The sequence below is a fragment of the Pelophylax lessonae genome (genome assembly GCF_965119305.1).
Source record: "Pelophylax lessonae genome assembly, chromosome: 11".
NCBI lineage: Eukaryota > Metazoa > Chordata > Amphibia > Anura > Ranidae > Pelophylax > Pelophylax lessonae.
The window spans coordinates 78,911,104-78,918,666 of record NC_138778.1 but is presented as its reverse complement, the minus strand read 5'-3'; the positions used below and the strand labels follow the sequence as shown (position 1 = coordinate 78,918,666).

General features: G+C 46.6%; 1 pseudogene across 1 annotated transcript; it reads left to right on the top strand.

The window, feature by feature from the left end:
- Positions 1-1,232: 1,232 nt before the first annotated feature.
- LOC309567377 lies at positions 1,233-2,711 on the top strand (annotated as a pseudogene). Its single transcript has one exon. The product of its transcript is annotated as an uncharacterized misc_RNA (transcript).
- Positions 2,712-7,563: the final 4,852 nt, after the last annotated feature.

Below are 7,563 nucleotides of genomic sequence, written 5' to 3'. Positions count from 1 at the left end.
GGAATCACGATCAGCAGGTTACAAGGCACAGGGAACACGGGAGGCTGTTGATCATCCAGCAACTTGTTGTTGAGATTGCTGGCTTTAAATAGGCCATTTAGCGCCAAGCGCCATTACGCACTTGCGTATGCGCGTGCGCATTGGCGCACGCACATTTCGGACTGCGTTCGCCCGTGATTGGGCGCGCATGCGCGTTTGCGCCAATGTGCGAATTCGCTGATTAGCAATGACGTTGGTAGTGCCCTGACACCTGGGGTCATGTGACAATACTAAAACTCTGACACAGAAGTGTATTGCCATAACCAAGTAGCTTGCCTGGTTTCCAGGACTTACCTAGGTGGCTTTTGAAGTGCATAGTATCTCTAAGGCACTGGTTACCCGACCCGGGTCCCCTAGCGTATCCGGATCATGGCGAGGCACAGATACTACTCTGCCATTTCCCGGGAGCTTACCATGACTAGGGCCATGAAAACAAAAGCAGCTACTAGTTACCATGGGTATTTTCGGACCACCAGGCTTTGGAGCCATAGGAACAACTCTCTGCCAGGGGGACTCAACCGAGGCAACCAATAAATGAATCTCTGGCTTTCAGACCCATTAGCAGGTGAACACTTAGCTTTTGCATGACAATCCAACTGAGCAGCTGGTATTGAGTCAGTAGAACCCGGCTGGGTGGTAGGTAGAAGAGAACTAAGATCAGGCTGGTCAATGGTAAAAGGATCATCAGAGGAAGGCTGGACATCGAGCATAGGATCATCAGGCAGGACATATGGCACCAGATCAGAGGCAGAGGAAGGCGGGTCGCCAGACAGCAGATCATTATGGGTAGACTTATCATCGAGCAGCAGACCATCAGAGGGAGGCAGGTTGTTGAAGACAGGATGTCCAGAGACAGGCTTGGCATTGGGCACCAGGCCTTTTGGCTTGACAGCAGGCACTGGGTCATGAGGCTGGGCAGTGGGATTCGGTTTAAACTTGATGTGAAGCTGTGTACCTAAAGCAACACACAGCCGAAAACATTACAGTAAAAAGGCTTTTAAAACGTTGTCAGAAGCAGTTAAACAGCTTTGAATCGTCCGCAGCAGTAAAAGGACTCGTAAATCCTTACAGCCTACAGTCTGTGTGGGAGTCACGGCTGGCTCGGAGCAAATCGAAAGTGAAACTAATTTCTTTCACTCACTACAACACTGCCTGTGTGTTCATTCATCATCAGTATCTCACACAGTCAGCAAAATCGAGATGCAGAACACAGAGAACAACACTCTGACAGTTAACCCTCAATGCTCCTGTAAAGAGGAAGACACATGCAGCTTGCCAAGAACTAGGTCTAGATGCACAACACTGTCCAGAGCATCCAGTCAAACAAATCTGACTTCAGTTAGCGCCGATGCAGCAAGATCTAAACGCACTAGTTCTAGACATTCAAGCATCACCAGTCTGTCATCAGCTAGCGCCAAAGCAACTAAGGCAAGAGCAAAAGCAGAGGCAGCCTGTGCGATGGCCTCCTATGCAGTACAGGAAGCTGAATTGATGAGAGAACAAGCAAAAAGTGAATCTGAAGCACTTAGGAAAAAAGCAGAAGTGCAGGCATCTTTACACATACTCAAACAGCAGAAAAACGCTGCAGCAGCCTTAGCCGAGGCAGAAGTTTTCACAAGGGCTGCCGAAGCTCAGTTCGCTGGCATAGAAACTCAGATGTCACCCCACAATTCAACGCACCTGTGACTACGTACAGTCACAAGCAACCATGTACACTGACCAGCAGTCCAATGACATACCTAGGTCATCATTGACTCCACCAACAATAAGCAACTTGGATACTATGCAACACTGCAAGACTGAATCAGAACCCCAGTGTGAGAAGTCAAGTGATCGCATGCTCAGAGACCAATCTGCCAACCCTCCAAGAGTGCAAACAGATGCTGATGTAATCCTTCCTCAAGCAAACTACAAGCCTGGATTATAGCAGAAAGATTTACAACAGACAAGAACAACAACCTAACCAAAGTGGACTTAGTCAAGCGTCTCATCAGCCTTACCAGCCGCAGCCATACCCTGAGTTTACACCCAGGAAGTATTCACCAGATGCAGCAAGAGCTACAGAAGTGGCAAGATTCCGGATGCGCCGTGAGATAGTGAGCGCCGGTCTCATGAAATTCGATGACCGTCCAGAAAACTACTGGGCCTGGAAGTCCTCTTTCCTGAGCGGTACCCAAGACTTAGATGTGACAGACAGAGAAATGCTTGACCAGCTTGTCAAATGGCTAGGACCAGAGTCCACTGAGCAAGCCCAAAGAATCAGATCAGTACATGTTCATGACGCAGCAGCAGGACTTGTAATGGTGTGGCAGAGACTAGAACAATGCTATGGATCACCTGAAGTGATCGAGGATGCGCTTCTGAAGAGGATAGAAAACTATCCAAGAATAACAAACAAGGACAATCAAAAGCTGAGAGGTTTAGGGGACTTACTCTTAGAAATAGAAGCCGCTAAGTCTAGTGGATATCTGCCAGGTCTCTCATACTTGGATACAGCACGTGGAATTGATCCCATAATCAAGAAAGATCCTCGAGTTGCATTTCCACCGTTCGCCTTCCTCGCTGAATTCATCGTAGACCAAGCAGAAACACGCAATGATCCAAGCTTTGCTTTCCTGAACAAGAGAACGGCAAGCTTCCCAAAGGTAGAACAAAAACCTCCAGCGCTTTAAAGAGAACGCAGAGCAACAGTTTCTGTACGGAAGACAGAAGTCCCAACTGAATCTGCAATCAACCAGGAAGACAACGCAAGTAAGAAAGCTGAGGAGTCAGACAAAATATGTCTGATCCACAACAAGCCTCATCCACTAAGAAAATGTCGCAGTTTCAGGAGTAAGACACTAGAAGAGCGCAAAGCTTACCTTAAAGACAATCGCATTTGTTTCAGATGTTGGGCTTCAATTCAGCATCTTGTAAAAGACTGTACTAAAACCATACAATGCACAGAGTGCAACAGTGACAAACACCTGTCAACACTGCACCCAGGACCACCACCATGGAAGCAAGAAGTTCCAGCAACTCAAGAAGATCATGGTGGGGAGCAAGGCGAGAGTACAACGCCAGCAGTAACCTCAAAGTGCACTGAGATCTGTACAGAGCAGGGCCGTCCTAGATCATGCTCCAAGATATGCTTAGTTAAGGTGTATCCCGCAGGTTTCAGAGAAAAGACAATCAAGATGTACACAGTCTTGGATGAACAGAGTAACAGATCTCTGGCAAAAACAGAGTTATTTGACCTCTTCTGTGACAAAGGAAGTCCAACTCCATACACTTTGAAGACTTGTTCTGGAGTTGTAGAGACGACAGGGAGAAGAGCAAACAACTACATCATCGAGTCATTAGATGGAAAGACAAAGGTGACTCTTCCTACCCTCATAGAATGTGATGAGATACCAGACGACAAGTCAGAGATCCCCAAACCTGAAGTTGCTCGTCATCACCCTCATCTGGTGAGAATAGCTGACCAGATACCAGCACTAGATCCAGATGCTGCAATCACCCTTCTACTTGGGAGAGATATCCTCAGAGTGCACAAAGTCAGAGAACAGTACAATGGGCCACACAATGCACCATTTGCACAACGCCTTGATCTCAAGTGGGTCATCGTTGGAGAAGTATGTCTAGACGGACTGCACAGACCAGCAAAGGTAAATGTTTACAGAACACATCTGTTACAGAATGGTCGTACATCTTGTCTTTACCCATGTACCAACAGTCTACATATTAAAAAGAGATTAGGTAACCCAACACATCATCGGAGTATCCAGAGGTGCATGGAAGACTTAGCCTCAACTGGAGATACAGATGAATTGGGCTGCAAAGTGTTTGGAAGAACACGAGGTGACGACAAGCCAGCACCCTCGGTGGAAGATACACTCTTCCTTGAGATCATGGACAGAGAAGTCTTCAGAGACAAGTCAGGCAGCTGGGTAGCCCCTCTACCCTTCCGGTCACCACGCCATCGCCTTCCTGACAACAGGGTACAAGCTGAGAAACGCTTCACGTCGTTGCAACGAACTCTACAAAGAAAGCCAAATATGAAGAAACACTTCTAAGCCTTCATGCAAAAGATCTTCAACAGCAGCAGAGTTATGGAAGCATTTCCAACGGAAGACCGTGCTAAAGACCTCAAAAACTTTGATCTAGGAACAGAATCACCACCCTTGCAAAGAAGTCTTGGGTTTAGTTGGGACCTGAAGACTGACATTTTCACCTTCAAGGTCGCCAGAGAAGAGAAGCCATTCACAAAAAGAGGTGTCCTATCTACAGTCAACAGTCTTTTTATGACCCCCTGGGATTCGTAGCACCTATCATCATGCAAGGCAAAGCTCTTTTGAGACAGTTCACTATTGAGTAAGAACAAAGTGACTGCGACGTACCTCTACCTGAAGAGAAGGAAATGCAGTGGAAGTTGTGGAAAGACTCATTGTTAGAGCTTGAACAACTCAGCATCCCAAGACCATACGTACCTGTTTCCTTATCTGCTACAAAGAGAAGAGAAATATGCGTATTCTCTGACGCTTCCACTATGGCTATCGCAGCTGTAACCTACCTTAGGGTAATAGACACTGAGGGACAAAGCTATGTCGGGTTCATTATGGGAAAATCTAAACTGGCTCCCAGACCCGCTCACACTGTCCCACGTCTAGAACTTTGTGCTGCTGTCTTAGCTGTAGAGATGGCAGACATGATTACGACAGAACTGGACATTGAGATCCACGCAGTGAATTTTTATACAGACCGCAAGGTTGTGTTAGGATATATTTACAACGCTTCAAGAAGATTTTATACATATGTGGCCAACAGAGTGACACGTATCAGAAAGTCTACAAGTCCAGAACAGTGGCATCACATCAGCACGGACAAGAACCTAGCTGATCACGGGACAAGACTGATGTCAGCCGATGTACTCAAGCAAACTAACTGGTTCGTAGGTCCGTCCTTTCTTGGTAAGCCAGAAACCAAAGAGACTACTCAGGTAGAGACTTTTCAGCTCGTAGAACCAGATCAAGACAAAGAGGTAAAAGTTGCAGTTTGCAAGACTTTGGTTACAAGAGACAGTCTGGGCGCCCATAGATTTTGAAAGGTTTTCCAGCTGGAAGTCGCTGACCCGTGCAATCGGAAAACTTATCTGTCTAGCCAGATACTCCTGCGGAGCTACCAATACTGATCAGCGTAGCAACGACCATCTTGAACAAGCCAAGGTCACGATCACCACATGCATCCAGCAGGAAGTCTTTAACCGCTTGCCGACCGCCGCACGACTATTTACGTCGGCAGTCAGCCCCTCACAGGCAAAGCGACGTAGGGGTACGTCGCTAGCCTGTGAGGGTCTAGGGAGCGAGCACGCGCCGCCGGAGGCGCGCTCCCGCTCCCACGCGGTCACAGACCCCCCCCCTCCCCCGATGTCCGCCGGTCACTCGCGATCGTCCGTTAGAGCAGGAGAAAGGCAGGCAGCTAATGTAAACAAGCCGCCTGTCATTCTCCCCTGTGTAAGAATAGTGATCATACGGTTCTACTATGTAGGACCGTTGATCACTGTTCCTACACCTCAAGCCACAGCCAATCACAGTTAGAATCACGCCCCTAGGGACACACATAACCCCTCCCTCTCAAAAAAGTTAACCCCTTCACTGCCAGTGTCATTTTACAGTAACAGTGCATATGTATAGCACTGATTACTGTAATAATGTCACTGGTAACCCCAAAAGTGTCAATGTCAGTCAAAGGTCCGATCTGTCCGCCGCAATGTCGCAGTACCACAAAAAAATTGCAGATCGCTGCCATTACGCGTTAAAAAAAAAACAACAAAAATGACAAAAATCTTTCCCTTAGTTAGTAAACGCAATAACTTTTGCGCAAACCAATCAAAATACATTTTTTGCGATTTTTTTTTTTACCACACATATGTAGCATAAAACAAATTGGCCTAAAATGTTAAAAATTTTGATTTTTACATTTTTTTTTGGGGAATTTCATATAAAAAATATTGTTATTTTTGCAAAATTGACGCTCTTTTTTGTTTATAGCGCATGATCAAAAAATCGCACAGGTGATCAAATACCACCAAAAGAAAGCTCTGTTTGTGGGAAAAAAAGGACGTCAAATTCATTTAGGTACAGCGTCGCACGACCGCGCAATTGTCCGTTAAATTCACGCAGTGCCGAATCGCAAAATAGGCCCTGGTCAGGAAGGGGGTAAAATCTTCCGGGGCTTAAGTGGTTAAAGAAGAAATCCAAAGCTTTCTGAAAAAGGAAGAGATTTCTCGACACAGCTCGCTTAAGAAGTTGAACCCTATCCTCGACGAAGACGGATCGTTAAGAATTGGAGGTCGCTTGTCGGCAGCGGATATGACTATCCAAGAGAGACATCCCTTCATCATACCCAAGAATCATCACATCGCTCTTCTTCTGGTGAGACACTATCACGAGCAAGTCGCACATCAAGGATGACACTTCACTGAAGGAGCGGCACGGTTAGCAGGATTGTGGATCATAGGAGGTAAGAGACTAGTCTACAGTGTGATCAGCAAATGCGTGATCTGCAAGAAGATTAGAGGGAAACTTGAGGTTCAGAAGATGTCAAACTTACCTGCAGACAGACTTGCTTCAGATCCTCCGTTCACTCACGTAGGTCTAGACGTTTTTGGTCCTTGGAACATCTCTTCTCGCAAGACCAGAGGAGGCAGTGCCGAAAGTAAAAGTTGGGCTGTTTTGTTCTCTTGCCTGAATACCAGAGCAGTTCACATTGAAGTGATTGAATCCACTTCAAGTTTCATCAACGCCTTGAGAAGATTTTTCTCCATCCGAGGACCAGCGAAATTGATTCGTTCGGACCATGGTACAAACTTTATTGGGGCCTGCAAGGAGTTGAAGATCATCTCTACAGACTCTAAAACAAGTTCATATCTTCAAGACCAAGGCTGCACTTGGACTTTTAATCCTCCTCACACATCGCATATGGGAGGAGCTTGGGAGAGGATGATAGGAGTAGCTCGTCGCATTCTAGATGCTATGCTCCTGAAGGTTGGATCCACTCGCCTCACAGATGAAGCTTTGACTACACTAATGGCTGAAGTCATGGCCATTATGAACGCCAGACCTTTGGTTCCAGTGTCCACAAATCCGGAGATGCCGGCAGTCTTGACACCTGCAATGCTGCTGACCCAGAAGATGGAACCAGTGACAGCTCCCACAGGAGACTTTCACCTCAAGGACTTGTACACCAAGCAATGGAGACAAGTTCAAAGTCTTGCGGACATTTTCTGGAAGAGGTGGAGACAAGAATACCTGGTGACACTCCAGTCACGCAAGAAATGGCAAGATGACAAGCCCAACTTACAAATTGGAGACGTTGTCTTACTAAAAGACACTCAGGCCCACAGGAACGAGTGGCCTATTGGACTCATTGTGGGGACTGATCCTAGTAGTGATGCTAGAGTTAGAAATGTTGAAGTTAGAATTGTTAGACAGGGCACTCCCAAGGTGTATGCTAGGCCAATTTCTGAAGTCGTTTTACTTCTGT